The 22,857-nt window shown below is 39.5% G+C and overlaps 1 protein-coding gene across 1 annotated transcript in view; it reads left to right on the forward strand.

The window, feature by feature from the left end:
- The window catches only part of COL8A1 (collagen type VIII alpha 1 chain), a 169,942-nt gene that overhangs the window by 105,007 nt on the left and 42,078 nt on the right, over positions 1 to 22,857 (forward strand). The window contains exon 2 of the mRNA XM_055410265.2: positions 952 to 1,071. The gene's annotated coding sequence lies outside the window, so the exon portion shown is untranslated. The remainder of the gene's footprint in view (positions 1 to 951; positions 1,072 to 22,857) is intronic.

Below are 22,857 nucleotides of genomic sequence, written 5' to 3' on the forward strand. Positions count from 1 at the left end.
ATCCTTTCTAAATTATCTGCAATCTGTATTAACAGAAATTAAATTAATGGGAACCTAGCACATAATATCGGAGAAGGCAATGGCAAGCCACTCCAGTACTCTTGCCTAGAAAATCCCATGGATGGAGGAGCCTGGTAGGCTGCAGTCCGTGGGGTCACTAAGGGTCGGACACGACTGAGCGACTTCACTTTCACACATTGGAGAAGGAAATGGCAACCCACTCCAGTGTTCTTGCCTGGAGAATCCCAGGGACAGGGGAACCTGGTGGGCTTCCGTCTATGGGGTCACACAGAGTCGGACACGACTGAAGTGACTTAGCAGCAGCAGCAGCAGCACATAATATGGAGAAGGCAATGGCAACCCACTCCAGTACTCTTGCCTGGAAAATCCCATGGGCGGAGGAGCCTGGTAGGCTGCAGTCCATGGGGTCGCTAAGAGTCAGACACGACTGAGCGACTTCCCTTTCACTTTTCACTTTCATGCATTGGAGAAGGAAATGGCAACCCACTCCAGTGTTCTTGCCTGGAGAATCCCAGGGACGGGGAGCCTGGTGGGCTTCTGTCTATGGGGTCGCACAGAGTCAGATACGACTGAAGCGACTTAGCAGCAGCACATAATATAATCATGAAAAGCAATAAACATATACAAGAAATGTTTATTTGGATAAAAATTATATATATGGTCGTGTTTAAAAATAAATAAGCACCTATTTGCATACAAAGAAATGCACAAAATTATTCTCTCTCCTAATCAGCATACAAATATCTCTAATATCAACTAAATATGCACTTAAATTCTGGTCCATAACAGCATCTTTTATTGCAGTGTATATTTATACATTACTATAATGTAATTTCTCCTGTGATCCCAGAACAGTGCACTTTGATAATAATCCAGATTCTTGTTGTCTTTCCAACTGAGTAAAAGTATTCTCTTTTTTTTCTACCTCAGAAGCTGTTCTGGAAGTGTAGCAGCATCTGGTGAAGAGACGGAAACCAGCCCCACACGTGCCACAGGGAGGCACAAGCAAGGACAGTGGTCCTCGATTCCGTAGGCGGGCCGAGTCTAAATGTAAGTGTGAGAAGCTGTGGAGGGCACGGTGGCCTGGTGGCTGGTGGCACTGCGGGTGCATCTGCAGAAGTCACTGTTCAGGAAGCATGGGGGCTGTTAGGGTGTCCAGCCTGCCTGCTTGTCCTATTTCCCACCCTCATCTCCACTGCAAAAGCCTTGAAACCATCGCTAACTAATGCCAGGTTTTAAAATCCCTGAGAGTAAAATACATGTGCAGAGTGTGATTCGAGCTGATTTTTAAGCCCAGGCATGCTGAATAGAGTCTTAAAATAATCATTTCCATAGGACCTGACTAGGTATCCAAGTGTTCACCAGATGCTAGCAGCTAGATTTTGCAGAGGAAAATTGCTAACTTAAGCTTCTTTTCATGATTCAGCAGAGGGTTTTAAGTAATAAAAGATCTGGAGATTTGTAAAATAAATAATTCTAGCGCAAATGGGAAAATTAAAATAATCTTATCATCTCCCAGTCATGTCTGTATGTGCTTTTCTACCATTATCAAATTTCTCTTAATTGTGCCAATTTTTTTTTTCTGGCTGATACTTTATAGTTTTAAGTTATGAGTTGTAATGAAGAAATGATTCCTTTCAGATGACTGAAGTGACATGTACTAAATTTTCCTAAAGACAATCTAGGATGTATGAAACAGAACATGGTGTAACAAATATGGTTTTATTCATATGCAATACTGAATATATCAACAGTGAAAAATAATAACAGCATGATAGAATCTCTTTTATTCCTTAACAGCTCTCTCAGTAGAAGCAATTAAAATATAAAGTAAATCATTAACTTTTGAACTTTGACAGAAAAAAATTCTATCCATTTCTGACAAGTAGACATTATCTCATAGTATCCACAGCCATCTCATGCTTATTACCCTTGCCTGGTCTTAAGTGTGACTTTTGGACACACAACTCAATGTTTCATAATATTTAATAATACAATGGCTTTTTATAGTCTAGTTAATTTTATTTAGTAATTTAAAGAATGAAGAGTTAAGATTCCTCAGATTTTTGTATTTTTGCTGGAGGTGCAATTGAACAAAAAGAAAAACACAGCATCTAGCCCTATACTTAATGCCACATGACCACATCCTGTCCAGAATGAATCTATTCAGAGTTCCTGGAGAATGCAAATACGTTATTCATTTTCCTTATGTATCACATTTTTTACTACAGGTACTACTAATTATTTTGGCCGCATTCCATCAAGGCCAGATGTTAATTGAATGAAATATTTATAATGTAAAACCATTGATTAAAAAATATATGCTTATTTAAGCAACAGGTTGTAGAACTCAAGCCAATCACATATTTTGGAGAAGTTGAAGAAGGAGGCATGATGTGGGTTACATTCATAATGTCAGGATAAGGTTCTGAACTCAACCCAGAGAAACTTGATAATTGTTGCGAAAGCTCGGCTACTTCTGGATTTGTTATAACAAAATCTTGCTGCCAAGGGCATTGATGGGTTCACACAGTAAAAAATTACAATAATAATGTTCAAGTAAATCATAAAAATACAGAAGGTGGTTATTATAGTGAAGAGGAAAGGAAAGTTATAAAGTTATGATGGAAATATCAAAAATACATTTTTTTGAACTTTTAAAATTTAAACTTTCTAAACTAGGGTGCAAAAGCAAGAAAATGTAATGTTTGTTCAATAAATGATTTCACTCAGTGATCAACAGCAATCATTCAACAAGTGAAAATAAAAATTATATTTATTCAATATAGTCATCAGTTTAAGCAGAACTGAAGCTTATGATAGTTTTCTAGTAAAAATAAATAAATAACCAGACGAAAGTCATTTTTAAGAAGGAATTTTGACTGAAAAGGAAGTAAAGAACTTCTTGAGTGCATTCTTCTCAGCAAAAATGAACTTCAGTTCAGTTCAGTCGCTCAGCTGTGTCCGACTCTCCGTGACCCCGTGAATCACAGCACACCAGGCCTCCCTGTCCATCACCACTCCCGGAGCTCACTCAAACTCATGTCCACAGAGTCGGTGATGCGATCCAGCCATCTCATTCTCGGTGGTCCCCTTCTCCTCCCGCCCCCAACCTTTCCCAGCATCAGAGTCTTTTCCAGTGAACTTGGCTTATGCTTAATTTCACATAGTATAAAGCTAAATATTTTATGTGTTTTTTAAGTTCTAGGAAGAAATTCATTGAAACAAATGTAGAAAATGACCCTAAAATTTTAAATATGAAAAATATAATAGACTTACAATTAGGGAAATAGATCATAATAACTAATTCACTATGTGCCCTCCAAAAGTAAAGAACATAATTTTTTAAATTATTTTTTGGAAAATCTGGAATTTTTTTCTGATCATCTTTATTTCTTCTGAAAATATAGATTCCTGAATCATATATCATAGGAAGTTTGTTAGGCTCCATATTTTTCCTCAAGTTGAAGAATGTATTTCTGAGTGACGATTATCATAGAAACAAAGTCCATTTGCTCCTTAAAAATACTCAATGTGTCTTATGCACAGTAAGCACCAAACAATACAGTGAATTGAACTAAATTATTTCCACTTTCTGTTCAGAGATTAGTGTGTCTCTTGGATTCACACTAGGGAAGTGGTATCTCACACATGGGGATTAATGAGTTACATCTGTAACCAAAAATGTCCATGGAAAACCTGATAAATTGACCCATATCTATTTTATTAATCAAGTCCAGTACAGAAGGGCTTTCATGTGGTTATACTATATTTTGGAGGTAAATAGAGTGGGGAAACCACAGGTCAATTTAGAAGTTGTTTGAAACACTGAAGAACGTACGGTTCTATTACATGACAGCAATAAAGTCAATCCTTGATGGTTGTAGTGCTGATATGTAAGTATATAAATATCCTGAATGTATAATTTTACTGAAGAATTACAGTGTCCAAGAAGACCCTAACCATTTAATATGTAATTTATTTCTTGTTGCCACTCTCTTCCTTCCTAAATTTTTTTAAATAAAAATGTTTCTTTTTTTTTTTTTTTTTTTTAAGCTAGCATGTTTTGAACAGCCTTTAGTTGAAGCAGATGGCTAGAAGTCAGAAGCCCCAGATTCTATCCTTGATTCTCCTACCAACTGGGAATGTGGCCTTGGGCAAGTCATGAGAGTAAATCTACAATAAAAGAGAGCTATAATGCCTTACATATGTTTGGTGCTTTATGATCTTACACAGCATTTTCAAATACAATATATTATTTAAATCTTCCTCACAGCATTCTAAGAGGAGTCTGGCAGTTATTAACAATCCCTGTTATAGACAGTAGAAATTTGAGACCCAGAGACACTAAATCACTTGTCATCCCAATATCAAATGTCAGAGCCAGAAACAGACATATATGATGATTCCAAGCTGGTCTTCATCTCCTTTCCTATATACCTCACTACCATGCTGCAGTACCTCCAAAGCTGAACCGTCCAACATGGTAGCCATGAGCTGATACAATACTTGATATAATACTTGAAATGTGGCTAGTCCCAACTGAGACATACATTGGGTATAAAATACAGTATTTCTAAGACCTTGAACAAAAAAATCAGAGTGTAAACTATCTCATTAATATTTTCACATTGATTCCACATCAAAATAATAATATTTTTTATATCTTCAGTTCAATACACTGTATGATTAAAATTAATCTCACTTGTCCCCTTAACTTCTTTAATGTGGCTGTTAGAAAATGTCTAGTCACACACATGGCTCACAGTGCTTCTGTTGGTCAGAGCTGGACTAGAGGATTCCCTTGTTCAGAGCCCACAGGGTGGATCTCACAGTCCTGGACTTCTTTATACACCCGCCGTGTTGTGGCTGAGACGAATTTCCAAAAACTCTGTCAAACACAGAGCGGCGTAGATTTGCAATCATGATTTAGTCATTCTCACCCATCTTCCACAGGCAGGGAAAAAGTCAGACTCAAAAAGTCGATGCCTCAAATTGCTCATTCATTAAAAGGTCTCATTTTATACTTGCCGAATGCTTGGAAAGCTTAGAGTAAATGTACCTTGGAAAGAAGTATAAACTATATTTACGACTCTGAAGCACAACTTATTTTTAAATGGGTTCCCATTAACATTATGAGTGAATGAGACACTGGGCAATTAGGTGATACAAGTAATGTAAAATAATAACTATATATAAATTTATTATAAAATGTAGTATATTTTATTCCTCCTACCAACTCTTTAAGATATTTTATATATAATCCCTAAAGAAGTAGCTTATTTCCGTTTTGAAAAATCTAAGTGAAAGTCCTCAGGAAAAAATGGTAAATTAAAATTTCTTATTTAGTAGAAAAATACGTATAGTAAGAAAAAAAACAACAAAAAAGCTCAAATTACTGAAAACTAACTTCTATTTGGCATTTATTTTGTAGTCTTGGGCACTCCATTAAGAGTTTAGCCAAGATTATCTCATTTAGAGATTTGAAAATTAGCAACAACGAGCAGAAACATAGTTCTTAAGTATTACTGCTTCTTACTTCCATGCTGTTTGAAGTCACAATGTGAGCTATGGAAACAACATTAGAATACAAGGTAATCTTGAGTAATAAGATAAAAAATCAGCGTTCAAAGAGGGAACAAGGTAGTAGAACATGTTTGTGAAAAATAGTTGTTATTGTCTAGTCACTAAGTTGTGTCCAACTCTTGGAGACCCCATGGACTGTAGCCCTCTAGGCTCCTCTGTCCATGGGATTCTCCAGGCAAGAATACTGGAGTGGGTTGCCATGCCCTTCTCCAGGGAATCTTCCCAACCCAGGGATTGAACCACGTTTCCTGCTTTGAACCAGGGAAGTCTTTTGAAACATACATACTTATAAACAAATTTTATGAAGGAGGAATTACTCTTCACTCTCTAAAGGTTTCTTTATGGTACAACAGAAATCTTTACAACAACGTTCTCCAAGGTGTTAAAATTTACCTATTATTTACAAAGCAAAGGTCCCATTTAAACAAAATATAACTATATGAGTTTCAGAGATTTGTTTTCCTCTATGCATTATAACCACTTGGAAGATTCAACCTTAAATATTTTCTGGAAAAATAAGAAATGAATATAAATAAACTAAAAGGGGGTCTAAATCAAAATGGCACTGAAAATCACAAAACAGTGAAAACTAAAGAGCTTTATAACTTTTTACACAATAAAAATAAAATGTTACCTTTGAAGGTTGACAATAAAAATTGTATATGTAAGCTAATAACATATTAATATTTTTTTAAGATTTCAAATTGTTACCAATTTCTTAATGTTCATGCTTACCTGAAATGAAATAGAAAGAAAAACAGTAACACTAGCCAACTCTGGGTAGCAGAATTTTAGATATTTCTGTCCTTATTTATACCTTTTTATAATAATTCTTGAATAAACATGTACTGCTTTTATAATAAGTGAATAGAAAAGTTGTAATCAACTCCAAAAATGGCTGCAAATAAGAAAAACAAAATTATCTTGGTGAGAGGCTGGTGTAAAATGCAAATTTTGTTCTCAACCATAAAATTATAAAATAATTATATATTTTATAGGTTCTTCTTTTGAAGCATTGCTGCCCTTCCTTTGATTCAAAATAAAACATCCTGTGAACTATTATTCAGTTTCTCTAGATAGTGAAGGTAAAAGCTAGGTTGGATTTTCTAGATTTTCTTAAGAAAGCAGTTTCCCCTCAGCCATGTACATGAGTATAAAGATCAAAGTTGTAATATTTGCACTTAAAGCTCAAAGTTGTTATTACAGCAACCAGAAAAGCAGAGCATCGTGTAAAGTGCACCTCTTCTATAAAACAAACTGGCTATCAGTCATTTCTAATGGTGTCTACAAGCTGGCCTTAGTCTTAGACCTTGAGATGTGTCAAACGTCATGTGAGAATATGTAATATAATCATATCTCTGAGCAGGATAGTGATCATAGTGATCCTAAAAAGTAGTGAAATACAGAGATGTTTTAGGCTTCCATTTCAAGTATTCATAGAGAAATAGTTGGTCAGCTAACTTCTTTTATAACGACAACACTAAAATTTAACTACAAAGAAAACTCAGAAATGAGTTCCTTGGGCCATTTAATCATTAAATCATAAATCTACAGACCATTAGAGCTGAAAGGGGCCTTCTGGATTATCTCATCCAATACCAACATTCTACAGATGAGAAAACTAAGGAGCATAAAAATTATTTTCTCAGGAAAAAAGGAAATTGCTGAAAAATATCCCAAAGTATCTAGGAATTTCTGGAAGCTTACCTAAGAAAGGGGAGAAGGAAATGGCAACCCACTCCAGTATTCTTGCCTGGAGAATCCCAAGGACAGAGGAGCCTGGTGGGCTGCTGTCCATAGGGTCGCACGGAGTCAGACACGACTGAAGCGACTTAGCAGCAGCAGCAGCAGCACCTGAGAAAGGCTAGGTATTTCAAATGCTACCAGAACTTTATAGTTGAGTTGTGGGTACTTCTATGCAAGAAAGAAGATATACTAATGTTGACTAATATTCATATTATATGTTAAAAGCACATTTCCAGTGAATCCCTATAAAGTAAAAACCAAAAGCATAACAAAGCCAATGATTTCAGACCAGATCTCTCACTCCTTACTCAGCTTCCTTTCTTCAGTGAGTTAAATAATTGAAAGGAACTTTCTTTGCCACTTTTCAGATACATATCATTTGTTATCATGAGAAATTGGCTACTCCCACAGTTACTGGTAGACCAAAAAATAATGGAACATTCATTCCTAGAGTTTTAAAAGAATGTCAAAATCCTGATTTTATGCATTTATGAAAGCATGCTTATAATAAAATTGTATGTATTAAAAACATATTCCTCATCCCCCTCCTAAAAAAATACATACTACACATTATGGAGATTCTCCTGGGTAAATATTAAGGCTCTTTTTTTCTAAATTTGTCTAAGAAACTGAGATAGTAACACTTGATTGTAAGGAAAATAGAACAGTGCATGCAATCCTACTGTCATCCACAAAATGGGAATAAGAGTAGATTCTCACAGAGCTGTTTAAGGATTAAATCAATAATAGGTGTAAAATGCTTAGTACAGTGTGTGGAGAACAGTTAACATTCGCTAAGTGTCAGATAGTAGTCACAGCAGTGATATTACTTAAAACGCACTAACTCCTCCACACATACCTTTCCCCTCAAGCAAAGCAAACTCCTGAGATTCCCTCTTTGTTTCATGGCCCCCTGTCTTCACACATGCTGACCCCTTTCCACATGTCCTTTCCCTCCTTCCCCTGGCGGAAGTTTCAGCTCTGAAACTTCCTCCTCATACTTGTCTTCCCTCATCCCTGTGCCTGACTTAGTTGCTTTCACTCATTTCCCAAGGTGCCCTGCAATATGCCCCTTCTAGCGATTGAATCATGACTTTTTTTTAACTTGATTTCTCGCCTCTAACACATACACACACGTACGCACTAAACTGGAAATGCATCACACTCAATGCATTGCACACACATTTTTGTATCCCTATAGAAACATCTATTTAAATGAATATACAAGTGGGTTTTTTTCTTCATAAGTAGTTACGAGGCTAGAAGGTGTATCTTGTGACCTCAGTTTTTAAAGGGAAAGAGAGTGAAGCGTGTCGTGGGAAAAGTTGTGGGACACAACTCCACAGCCCTGGCCCTGCCACAAGACTAACCCTGTGGTCTTCAGTGAGTCATTTAACTCTCTGGGCTCACTCTCCTTAGTAGAATGAATGAATTGGGCAAAATGGTCTCTGAGGACCCACTCAATGCCAACTTTTAAGTGATTCTAAACATTGGTTCATCTCAGTGGTTCTCAAACTTTAGCAGAGAGCAGAATCATCAGGTGGGCTTGTGAAAACACTGATTCCTGGTCAGCAGGTCTGAGAGGGAACCCCAGAATTTGCATATCTAGCAAGTTCCCAGGTGATGCTGAGGCTGCTATGGGGGGGGGAGGGGTGTCCCACACTTCGAGAACCAGTGATTAATCTTCTTAACACGGGATATCCTGACACTGTCCTGTTGCCACCTGGCGGAGAGCAAGTTCACTGTAGGGTGAAAGCAAGGAAACCCAGGCTTCTGGGAGGCTGCCATCAGGAAGGTTGGGTTCCTGTGAGTGCGCTCCAAGAGTGGCCACGGAAGGCAGACTTTGCTGACCGTAACAGTTCTGTTAAAGGCCCAACTTGTGGGGAAGGGGTAGCTGGAGACCACAATGCTGCCCTGCACAGAAAACAAATTCCAGGGTTTGATCCATCGGTTAATACCGACTGCTTCTTAAGTCACAGTGGATCACAGTCGCCATCTAGTGACTGATTTGAGTTACTGCATCTAGAGGCTACAGAATGAAGGGAAACTTTTTACAAAAGTGTTTAAGATGAGAACTTCTGAAAACAAACTCTAATGTACACTGGTCTTGTCTACACTGGTACCTAGGCACTGTAGAAATAAACAGGTACATATCACTTACTATGTGCTAGGCACTGTTCTAACACCTTATCTGTGTTCAGTTATTCACAGCAACCCAATAACAATTATTATGCCCACTTTATAGACAGGAACTATAGCTACAGATAGGCAAAGAAATTAAGCTTGCCTGAGGCTGCCCAGCCGGTAGAGTGGTAGAGCTGGGATTGAACCTAGACAGTTGCTGGAGAGATACTGCTCTAGCCAGTCTCTTATATCAGCCATTTAAATACACAGGTAATGGAAACAACTGACACCCGTACAGTAGCTCCACCTTTATCATGGTTTTGTTTCCTGCAGTTTGTTACAGTCAACCACCATCTGAAAACATCAAATGGAAAATTCCAGAAAAAAACAATTCATAAGTTTTAAATCACATGCAATTTTGAGTAGCATGATGAAGTCTTGTGCCCTCTTGCCCCAACCCACCCAAGACAGTATTAATATTATCCCTTTGCCCCATTAGTTAGTCATTTAGGAGCCGGTTCAGTTATCAGATCAACCGTGGTGGTATCTCAGTGCTGTGTTCAAGTCACACTTATTTTACCTAATAATGACCTCAAAGCCCCAAAGCAGTTATACTGGTAATTAGGATATGCCTCAGCCTTGCAGGCCACAGTCCATGGGGTCACGAAGAGTCAGACACAACTGAGCAACTAAGCACAGCACAAGAGGAGCTATAAAGTGTTTCTTCTAAATGATAATGGGAAGTTCTTGACTTTTCAAGGAAAAAAGAAAACATGCTGAGGCTGCTAAGATCTACAGTAAAAACAAATTTTCTATCTATGAAATTGTGAAGAAGAAAAAAGAAATCCATGCAAGTTTTGCAGTCACATTATAAACTGTAAAAATTATGGCCCCAGTGTGTGATAAGTACTTAATTAAGATGGAAAAGACATTAACTTTGTACAATAAGATATTTTGAGAGAGAGGCCACATTTACTTAACTTTCATTATACCGTATTGTTATAATTGTTCCATTTTGTTATTAGTCACTATTGTTAATCTCTTACTGTGATTAATTTATAAATTAAATTTTACCATAGGTATGTAGGTAAAGGAAAAAACCTAGTACATAGGGCTTGGTACTATCCAAGGCTTCAGGCATCCAGTGGGGTCTTGTACTGTATCCCCCACAGATAAGGGAGTACTGCTATGAACAGTTACCAGCTCCCAGATATGGGTTTGAAATTTTTATAAAATATATATTGAAGCATTTAATTTTTTCTGATTCTTCCAAATGAAATCAGCTTATGTGTAATAACTAAAGAAATGTTTCTACCTACAAAAGATACCACAATATAAAAAAGAGAGAGAGAGAGAATCAACTTCGAACTTGCTCTGCAACTTTGGTCAGGATACTTAACCTCTCTGGGCCCTGCTTCCTTCATCTGTGAAGCAGAAAAAGTGAAAATGTAATTTACATGGCTGGAAGTTCTACATTTTTGAGTCACTACTCAAGCTATCCAGTGAATGTGGTCATGAGAGCAAACAGGGAGACAATGGGTAGTAACCAGATGGTCCTTCTCAAATTGTCCTGCACAGAGGAAAGGCAACAGGACAGCAGGTTTGATCTCCTGGTCTGTTTTGCAGAAGTGCTGGAGGTAATGATGACGCTCGCAGTGAATGCAGAGAAGGGCTCAGTGATGGAGGTCTGTGTTTCATTTTTCTTCCTGGGTGCTGCCCTTAGTCTGCACGCCTGAACTCTACACACCTGTGTGTCCCTGCCTTCCAAGAGTCCTCACTAAAGCACTTTTGCAGAAAAGTTGAATCTTTGCTGGTGGATTGAGGTCTAACTCCCCTCACTCCAGACTTCTTTTATCAGAGATTTTCTTGGATTTAAAAACCTGGTTGCTGCTAATCCTTTTAACTCCCTATCTAAGACTTCTCAGTTACCAAACCATGTCTAACCTCAATAACTACAAGATTGTTATCAAACCAAAATATTGACACTAGTGGTACAGAGATACAAATGTTGGCTATTGCTTGATGCTGAGTTCTGACTGGGTAGAGAGATGACTATTTCCAGCACCTGATATAGGATCTTTTGGACAGACCACATGAATGTAAATTATGTATTACAATGTACATACTTTGCCTTCAAAGAGCTCAGGTTTCTATAAGGTTACTTTTAAAATAAAGATACTCAAAATAAGGTAAGGTAACGGTGCCTAAGTAATAGCGACTCAGGCTAAGTCTTTATGGAGGGATCCTAAAACTTGCTGATATCAAAAATGTTTCCTCAGTATCTAAAACAGTCAAACTCACAGAAACAGGAATAGAATGATAATTGCCAGGGACTGGGGGCAGCAAAACTGGAGAGCTGCTGTCCAATGGGTATGAAAGTTCAGTTATGTGAGATGAATAAGTTCTAGAGATCCGCTGGAGAACACTGCATTGATGGCTAATGATGCTGTGTGTGCGTGCTTAGCCACTGTCATGTCCGACTCTTTTCGACACCATGGACTGTGCCTGTCAGGCTCCTCTGTCCATGGAATTTTCCAGGCAAGAATACTGGAGTGGGTTGTCATTTCCTACTCCATAATGATGCTGTACTATATCTTTAAGAATTTAAGAGGTTAGATCTTGTGTTATCTGTTCCTACCATGAAAGAAAGAAAGAAAGTGGGGAGGAAAGAAGAAAGGAACAAAAGATTGTTGCTGTCCATGTAAGGCACACTTTAAAAACTAATAACTTTGAGATAATGTTTTTTAGGGAAATAGGACTAGTTTTCAACATTATTCTTTGTGATCCATGCCATGTCATATAACCATAGCTTTCTTCAAAACTTATACTTAAAACACTATGCATTTATCAAAATAAGTATTAAATTTTAAAAGAACTACAGAGACTCTCATAATTTCTGATGCAAAATAAATAAATAAACAAAAGGAACATCTCATAAACTTTGAGCTTGAGCAACTAGATTAAATGGTAATATCATTTTCCAAATAGGGAAGCCTAGGGCAAAATTAGTTTTCCAAGACTTATAAACCTCTACTTGTGTTAGTTAATTCAATTTCAGAATTAATTTTTAAGTGAAAGGAATTTTTAATTTCAGAGGTTCTGGGATATGTCACCACCTTTTCAAGGTTAAGCCACGTTTAGCAACAGTGACGTTCCACTGCCACGTGGACTCCACTCTGAGATAGAATCCTAAACCAGGCAATCAGCCTGATCCAGTGCGATGTTTCTAGATGTTCTTTTATAAAATAGTTTCAAAGACCCATGACTAGAGAATTACAAAATCATGCCTTCCGTTTAGGACATGTTTATAAATATGCATAATAGAAGCTTAGCTCTCCACTCTTTCAAGAAGTACAAGGTAAAAGTCCATGGTTCAGTTCAAAGGAATGTTAAATATCAGCCTGAGATTTATACTCTTGGGAAAGAATGTTACAGTGGAAAAAGGGAAGAAATGTGCTTGGTTTGTGAGCCAGTGGCTCTTTTGTGAGAACCAGAGTCTTGAACTTTGAGGCAGCCGTGTCATACTGAGTGTGGCCACAAAGGTCTGGGGACAGTGCCATGACATCACCCATATATGATTGCTAAGAGCGAGGAAATGCCTTGGTGTAGCCAAAATCACCATAAATCTGGATAAAGCCAAAACTAAGTAAACAGTATTTTTCAAATAGATACTGGAATTATTTGATTTACATGCAAAGTAAATAGAAGGAACCCCAAATTCCAAGGAAGTACGGTTTCTTTGTCAGGTCCCCTCTTTTTCAGAGAATGCCTCCTTTACCACATTTTAGTTTGTCTGATGGATACCTTTATAATTAGCTATAATTTTTTTTATAGATAAAGACATGAAATTCTAACAGCATGTAAAGCAAGGACCTTACTATCTTCTCTATTGTTCTCTATTTTCAATAGAGAAATTAGAATGGTACTTGGCATACAGCTGCTGCTACTGCTGTTATTGCTAAGTCGCTTCAGTCGTGTCCGACTCTGTGCGACCCCATAGATGGCAGCCCACCAGGTTTCCCCGTCCCTGGGATTCTCCAGGCAAGAACACTGGAGTGGGTTGCCATTTCCTTCTCCAATGCATGAAAGTGAAAAGTGAAAGTGAAGTCGCTCAGTCATATCCAATTCTTAGCGACCCCATGGACTGCAGCCCACCAGGCTCCTCCATCCATGGGATTTTCAGGCAAGAGTACTGGAATGGGGTGCCATTGCCTACTCCGGCATACAGCTAGTACTCAGAAAATTTTTGTTGAATGAATGAACAAAAACTGAAATAAATTTCTAAGTCAAAGGAAAATACAGAAAGTAAAAAGGAATCTTCTCTTCCTAATTGTTTTTATGTAAAAAGCCATATTGTCAGCTGAAATCTAATAAAAATTACGAGAGAAAATTTTCTTTCTGGGGGAGCAACTCTTATCTAATGTACTTTTTTTCTCAGCTGGCAGCCTTGGGTTCTCATTGCCCCATATATTTACAACATGCATTGGCATTGACTGAGCATAACAGACCTTTATCTTGAGTTTCACTGGTTTTTATGTAGTCTACATACTTCACCCCATCTTTATCATCTTTGACAAGTGAACATCACCAAACTGAAGAGTTAAACAAAAACTGAATAATTGACAGCCTGGCAACCACAAATGTTCATTTCTTTTGACCACCCACTCAATTCTAAGATTCCAATTTGTCTTAAATTTACATCAGCTTCAGTTCAGTTCAGTTCAGTCGCTCAGTCGTGTCCGCCTCTCCGCGACCCCATGAATCACAGCATAACAGGCCTCCCTGTCCATCACCAACTCCCGGAGTTCACTCAAACTCATGTCCACAGAGTCGGTGATGCCATCCAGCCATCTCATTCTCGGTCGTCCCCTTCTCCTCCCGCCCCCAACCCTTCCCAGCATCAGAGTCTTTTCCAATGAATCTATTACTCTTCTTTAATTTTTTTTTTTATATCAGTCCATTCACCCTAACCGGTTCTGACCTCAAGCTCAAGGGGAGCCTTTTTTCAATTGCCATCATTCTATCTGGCCACAGGTATTGCACAGCAATGGATTGAAGCTAGTAGAGAGAGAAAAATATGAGACAGAAAAGGAAGTATTCTTTTAGGAAAGTTGATGAGAAAACAGACGCCTCACACATCTAAGGTATGGACCTACCTGGAAACTGGTCTGGATTTTAGAGACCATTATCACTCAGCCTTAACTGGATCCACATGAATCTATTCTTTTATCCAAAGTTGTATCCAATGTTCTTTGAGATCCTTGACTCAAAGACCTTTTAGAAAAGTATATAAGTCAATCTAAAGTGAGAAAGTGAATAGAATACATTCTAGTAGAAAGTCAAGGGGAGAGAAAGTAAATCTTTCCCATACCCCTTTTGGTGACCTTACATTGTAAAAATAAATTTTGGGAGGAGCCTAGGGGAGGAATTTCAGTTAAGCTAATCTACTTACAAGTAGAATTTCTTTCAGGCTACAGGAGCCTTTGGCAAATGCTGGTTGGCACATTCTTCCTAAAGGTAAAAGTCTTCCCCCCCACCCCCTTTTGCAGGTTTTAAATGGTGGCTCAGAGGTTAAAGCGTCTGCCTCCAATGCGGGAGACCCGGGTTCGGTCCCTGGGTCGGGAAGATCCCCTGGAGAAGGAAACGGTAACCCACTCCGGTATTCTTACCTGGAGAATCCCATGGACGGAGAAGCCTGGTAGGCTACAGTCCATGGGGTCGCAAAGAGTCGGACACGACTGAGCGACAAAACGAAACGAAAACGAAATGATACTTAAGAGTGTCAGGCAAACCTTCCAAACCATGACCAAGAGCAGGTTAATCCAAAACACAGCGTTGGTGGTATAGTGGTGAGCATAGCTGCCTTCCAAAACACACAGCATCCTCAGCCAGCTCAAGGTCAACCAAACAAAATTAGGCCTAGGGATTCAGTTCAGTTCAGTTCAGTTCAGTCGCTTAGTCGTGTCCGACTCTTTGCGACCCCATGAACCACAGCACACCAGGCCTCCCTGTCCATCACCAACTCCCAGAGTTCACTCAAACTCATGTCTACAGAGTCGGTGATGCCATCCAGCCATCTCATTCTCTGTTGTCCCCATCTCCTCCCGCCCCCCAATCCCTCCCAGCATCAGAGTCTTTTCCAGTGAGTCAACTCTTCGCATGAGGTGGCCAAAGTATTGCAGTTTCAGCTTTAGCATCAGTCCTTCCAATGAACACCCAGGATTGATCTCCTTTAGAATGGACTGGTTGGATCTCCTTGCAGTCCAAGGGACTCTCAAGAGTCTGCTCCAGCACCACAGTTCAAAAGCATCAATTCTTCAGCGATCAGCTTTCTTCACAGTCCAACTCTCACATCCATACATGACCACGGGAAAAACCATAGCCTTGACTAGACGGACCTTTGTTGCCAAAGTAATGTCTCTGCTTTTTAATAGGCTATCTAGGCTGGTCATAACTTTCCCTCTAAGGAGTAAGCGTCTTTTAATTTCATGGCTGCAATCACCATCTGCAGTGATTTTTGGAGCCCCGAAAATATAAAGTCAGCCACTGTTTCTACTGTTTCCCCATCTATTTGCCATGAAGTGATGGGACCAGATGCCATGATCTTAGTTTTCTGACTGTTGAGCTTTAAGCGAACTTTTTCACTCTCCTCTTTTACTTTCATCAAGAGGCTCTTTAGTTCTTCATTTTCTGCCATAAGGGTGGTGTTATCTGCATATCTGAGGTTATTGATATTTCTCCCAGGAATCTTGATTCTAGCTTGTGCTTCCTCCAGCCCAGCATTCCTCATGATGTACTCTGCATATAAGTTAAATAACTAGGGTAACAATATACAGCCTTGACGTACTCCTTTCCCAATTTGGAACCAGTCTGTCGTTCCATGTCCAGTTCTAACTGTTGCTTCCTGACCTGCATACAGGTTTTTCAAGAGGCAGGTCAGGTGGTCTGGTATTCCCATCTCTTTCAGAATTTTCCACAGTTTATTGTGATCCACACAGTCAAAGACTTTGGCATAGTCATTGAAGCAGAAATAGATGTTTTTCTGAAACTCTCTTGCTTTTTCAATGATCCAGTGGATGTTGGCAATTTGATCTCTGGTTCATCTGCCTTTTCTAAAACAAGCTTGAACATCTGGAAGTTCATGGTTCACGTATTGCTGAAGCCTGGCTACTAGCGTGTGAGTGTACCATTTGAAAAGAACAATTAGTTACAATCTGTGCAATAGGATTGTGGTTCTCAGACTTTTGTGGGCTTACTGATCAACTGGAGTAAGCTTGTGGAAAATTCAGTGCTTTGGTCCTCTCCCTGAGCCTGTCTAGTTAGACTCCTCCATGGGGGAGGAGATTGGGAATAAGGAAGACCAATGAGAACGATGCAGTGCTTCTGCCAGCATTCAGTGAGAGTCACTGCATCGGAGTGTGGAGCTAGTTCGATAAACTCAGAATTCTCTCCAGCTCTAGTTCCCTGCACGTAACGCTGGCTGGAACCAGCTAGGTCAGTTCAGTCAGTCAGTTCAGTCACTCAGTCGTGTCCGACTCTCCGCAACCCCATGAACCACAGCACACCAGGCCTCCCTGTTCATCACCAACTCCCGGAGTTCACTCAAACTCATGTCCACAGAGTCGGTGATGCCATCCAGCCATCTCATTCTCTGTCGTCCCCTTCTCCTCCCACCCCCAACCTTTCCCAGCATCAGAGTCTTTTCCAGTGAGTCAACTCATCGCATGAGGTGGCCAAAGTATTGGAGTTTCAACTTTAGCATCAGTCCTTCCAATGAACACCCAGGACTGATCTCCTTTAGAATGGACTGGTTGGATCTCCTTGCAGTCCAAGGGACTCTCAAGAGTCTGCTCCAGCACCACAGTTCAAAAGCATCAATTCTTCAGCGATCAGCTTTCTTCACAGTCCAACTCTCACATCCATACATGACCACGGGAAAAACCATAGCCTTGACTAGACGGACCTTTGTTGGCAAAGTAATGTCTCTGCTTTTTAATATACTATCAAGGTTGGTCATAACTTTCCTTCCAAGGAGTAAGCGTCTTTTAATTTCAGGGCTGCAATCAGCATCCGCAGTGATTTTGGAGCCCAAAAAAATAAAGTCTGACACTGTTTCCACTGTTTTTCCATCTATTTCCCATGAAATGATGGGACCAGGTGCCATGATCTTTGTTTTCTGAATGCTGAGCTTCAAGCCAACCTTCTCACTCTCCTCTTTCACTTTCATCAAGAGGCTTTTGAGTTCCTCTTCACTTTCTGCCATAAGGGTGGTGTTATCTGCATATCTGAGGTTATTGATATTTCTCCCGGCAATCTTGATTCCAGCTTGTGCTTCTTCCAGCCCAGCGTTCCTCATGATGTACTCTGCATATAAGTTAAATAAGCAAGGTGAAGATATACAGCCTTGACATACTCCTTTTCCTATTTGGAACCAGTCTGTTGTTCCATGTACAGTTCTAACTGTTGCTTCCTGACCTGCATACAGGTTTCTCAAGAGGCAGGTCAGGTGGTCTGGTATTCCCATCTCTTTAAGAATTTTCCACAGTTTATTGTGATCCACACAGTCAACGGCTTTGGCATAGTCAATGAAGCAGAAATAGATGTTTTTCTGGAACTCTCTTGCTTTCTCCATGATCCAGCGGATGTTGGCAATTTGATCTCTGGTGCCTCTGCCTTTTCTAAAACCTGCTTGAACATCTGTGAGTTGACGGTTCACATATTGCTGAAGCCTGGCTTGGAGAATTTTGAGCATGACTTTACTAGCGTGTGAGATGAGTGCAATTGTGTGGTAGTTTGAGCATTCTTTGGCATTCCCTTTCTCTGGGATTGGAATGAAGACTGACCTTTTCCAGTCCTGTGGCCACTGCTGAGTTTTCCAAATTTGCTGGCATATTGAGTGCAGCACTTTCACAGCATCATCTTTCAAGATTTGAAATAGCTCAACTGGAATTCCATCACCTCCACTAGCTTTGTTCGTAGTGATGCTTTCTAAGGCCCACTCCACTTCACATTCCAAGATGTCTAGCTGTAGGTCAGTGATCACATTATCGTGATATCTTGGTCATGAAGATCTTTTTTGTACAGTTCTTCTGTGTATTCTTGCCGCCTCTTCTTAATATCTTCTGCTTCTGTTAGGTCCATACCATTTTTGTCCTTTATAGAGCCCATTTTTGCATGAAATGTTCCCTTGGAATCTCTAATTTTCTTGAAGAGATCTCTTGTCTTTCCCATTCTGTTGTTTTCCTCTATTTCTTTGCATTGATCACTGAGGAAGGCTTTCTTATCTCTCCTTGCTATTCTTTGGAACTCTGCATTCAGATGCTTATATCTTTCCTTTTCTCCTTTGCTTTTCGCTTCTCTTCTTTTCACAGCTATTTGTAAGGCCTCCTCAGACAGCCATTTTGCTTTTTTTGCATTTCTTTTCCATGGGGATGGTCTTGATCCCTGTCTCCTGTACAATGTCACGAAAAACCTGCTAGGTACTTGATGACTATTGAATGAATTAAAGACAGTGAGCATTTATGGATACCAGACACTGTTGTAAGCACTCTGCACATATTAAGTCATTTAATACTCACAATAAAGGTCTATCATTAGCCTTAACACTTTCTGGGCACTCTGCTCGTACTCTGTCCAAAGTGTCATGTGACAGGTTCCTTTGTTGCATTCAATTGCCACCTCCTCAGGAAGACCTTCCCTGACTGCCTTCTAAAGTAGCATCAGTCTTACACCCACCCCCATCACAAGATCCTGTTCCTCTTCTTTACAGCATTTGCCTCTGTCTAAAATACCTGGTTTGGTTTTTGGCTGTTTCGTTTTTTTTTTTTTTTAGTGACTTCCTTTACTAAAATACTGGGTTGGCAAAAACGTTCGTTCAGGTTTTTCTGTACCATCTTACAGAAAAATCCAAATGAACTTTTTAGCCAAAACAATATATGCTCCACGAGAACAGAAATCTTGCAGGTTTTGTCACTGTATCTTTAATGTGAAAGTGAAGTCCCTCAGTCGTGTCCGACTCTTCACGACCCCGTGGACTGTAGCCTACCAGGCTCCTCCATCCATGGGCTTCTCCAGGCAAGAATAGTGGAGTGGGTTGCCATTTCCTTCTCCAGGTGATCTTCCCGACCGAGGGATCGAACCCAGGTCTCCCACATTGCAGGCAGACGCTTTAACCTCTGAGCCACCAGGGAACATGACTCAGAATAGGTATCAAGTAAACATTTAAATAAATACATGTTTAAAATGCACAGTAAATGCAAAGTAAAGGAGTTGTGTTTGTTATATAATTTCTTCATTCTCTCAGAGATTCCAAAATAATTATGGTAAGTGTAAAAAGGAAAAAAAAGAAAAAAAGAAAACTCTCTAACCCAAAAATGTCCTGAAAATGGTTTCCTGATCTACCTTGTCTCAAGTCAGAGATTGGACTTGAGAAAAAGGGAGAACCAGTAAGGGTTTAAATGAAAAGTCTGGAAGATTTTTTAACCCTGCTGCTGCTGCTAAGTCACTTCAGTCGTGTCCGACTCTGTGTGACCCCACAGTCGGAAGCCCACCAGGCTCCCCCGTCCCTGGGATTCTCCAGGCAAGAACACTGGAGTGGGCCGCCATCTCCTTCTCCAATAGTAAAAAGAATGTGTAGACCAGGTCACTCAAAATGGTGAATGTGTCAGAATTATTGACCATTTTACCCTGTGCCAACAAAATTAAAATTAGGATCTGATTGTAGACTTTAGAAAGAGAAAGAAACTCATTTAAAATGGATTTCTCCAATAGTATGACTCAAAACCATGGTCTTTGAAAAAGGCCACTTGCTAGTGATGTCGTATCTCTGCTAAACAAACCCCGGCAAGACTCTGATCATGGATGATCAAATCAACCTCCTCCTCTTCATTTATGGTAACGGGTCTCAGGCAAATAAGAGCTAGGGCTGAGGCATTGTTGCTGAATGAAGCCTTTTGTTCCGAGTCATTTTTTACCACTTCCACCGAAATGCCAAACAGTGAATGTTGTCAGGCATGTTGTTGGATTGAATATACTCAAAATCAAATAGAAACATTAAAATACTTTTCCTTGTTTTATTTTGAGAGTATTTTTTCACTGTGATCATGCCAGGCATTAGCCAGGCCTAGGCTGGCTTCATTAGTCATCTCAGAGAATGTGGATAGATCATGGGGAAATCGTCCGTCTTTGAGAAATTGCTGTTCCCCGATTACATTCACTTCAGTCAATCAAACTTGAAAGTACTGAAGTAGATGAGGGATTGGGAAGATACCCTGAAGAAGGAAACGGCAACCCACCCCAGTATTCTTGCTGGGGAGAACAGATGAGCCTGGTGGGCTACAGGCCACTGGGACTCAAAAAGTTGGACATGACTGAGAATGCACACATCCATCTCACTCCCACCCCCATTGAGAAAGAATCAGAATTTTTAAAACAAGAGAGGAACTTGTTTTCATTGAAAAATTTTTCAAGTACAATCAATCAAGAGCAAAGATAATTTCCATGTTCATTACCCAGGCCTTCAAAACAGTCTGGGTTAACTCCAAGCCAGGTTTAGCACGTTTTGTTTCCATTTTGTGAGCAAAACATGATTTGGATTACAAATTTCTCTGAGGTTCATGCATAGAGCTGAAAGACTCTGTCATTTCCTTATCAGAAGCAACAGGAGAAATTCCAAATATGAAGAATCGCCGAGATTTATTGCCTCAATTCCTGGTCTGACACTTGGCTCAGAACAAAGAGTGCACAGCCAAAAAGAAGTCCTTTCCTAAGGTATGAAAGGAACTGGCTGCTTGTAAAGTCCAGACTTGGGAGTGACACAAACAGGGGTTTGGGCTTGTACACGGCCAGCTAAGCCTAGTCTGTTTGAAGTCGGATCAGTTGATTTCTTGAACATTTCAAATAAGCAAAATTCTGCAGGAAATGGGAGCCAGATGCATTTTTTAACTCAGGAGTTCCTTGGAAGAAGGGCAGAAAATAACCACATAACATCCTCTAGTTTCATTCTGGCCCTTCTCCTAGACCTGCTGTCCTGAACCATACCTCTGACATGTACGCAGAGAAAACCATGGAATAAACTGCAGGAAAGGTACAGGTAGAAGTGTTTTTACATCATAATTTGATTTTCTTTAAATCATAATTTAAAATTTATTTACATGATAGTTGTATTTAAATACAAAAAGAAATAATATGTGTCTGATAAAAATGTAGACCAGTTTTAAAATTTTTTAAATACATTATTTGGAAGAGGCTCCAAAACATTTTAGGAAGCATCTATTGTAAACTACGCACTGTGCTGGCAGTTTTCCCAATGATCCTCTGAGGCGGGTTGTCATTATTCTGGTGAGAGCCCCAAGAAACAGAGGCTTCTTGAGACTTATTGATTTGCCAGAGGCCATGATGATTATAAATGAAGAAACAGAGACTGACCCATCAAAGGAGTCCCCAGCTGGTCCTCAGGATTGAGATCCAAACAGAAAGCATCTGAGATCTATGTTTCTTCTACACTGACTTTTGCTAGTCCTCACATGTGACCCAGGAATAAATGTTGAAAATGGGACAGGAGTGGTTGGCACCTGCATGCATGCCAGAAATGCCACCACACCAAGTAGGCACAGGCAACTTCCCCCCAGAAATTTAGCTGGGAGAAGGAAGAGGCACTCTCCTTTCTCTAAAAAGCTTTGGCTTCAGACATTTAGAGAAAGCTCTAAAGAAAACAGACTCACTCAGCCACGCCCAGCCACTAGCTTGCTAACACCTTGTTCTTTGTTCTTGTTGACTTTCACAGAAGATGAAATATTTCTTGCCTCTTAACTTCACATATGCTGCCCAGAAGCCCCCAGGTTTCCTGGAATTTTTATTAAGAATTCCAGATATTCCAGCAATAATTCTCAGACACCAAACTTTGACTGACAAAGGGCAGATACATACAGGTTGGGTGCAATCAATGTCTGGGGATTTTCCCTCTGCTTTCTTCTGCTTTTTCTTCCAATGAAACTGTTCCATTATTGGTGTTGATTAATTAATTATGATCATATTTTCCTTTTCAGAAATCTTATTTGCAAGATTAAAAAAAAGAATAAAAATGGTAGTGGATAGCCATTCCTGGTATTTTGTTAGTTCTCCTTGGCTTTTGCTTTTGAACAATCTGCTCTATTTCTTGGGCCTTCCTGTGTCAGCAAAGAAAATCGTGGATGTTTTATCATGGAATGTGTGTGTGTGTACTTGCAGGAGGTGGCTTTCATTGGGGATTTTTTTTCTGCTTTTCCAAATTTTCTGATTCACTTTTCAAGAAAATTTCTAAAGTAAAGCTTCTCACTTTTGATCCTGACTTTTCCTTCAGTTTTTTAAAGTCAGTGTTATTGGATTATAGTTGCTTTACAA

Source organism: Moschus berezovskii, chromosome 1 (genome assembly GCF_049115385.1).
Source record: "Moschus berezovskii isolate FMDL1 chromosome 1, NW_MosBer_1.0, whole genome shotgun sequence".
In the NCBI taxonomy this organism is placed as follows: Eukaryota; Metazoa; Chordata; class Mammalia; order Artiodactyla; family Moschidae; genus Moschus; species Moschus berezovskii.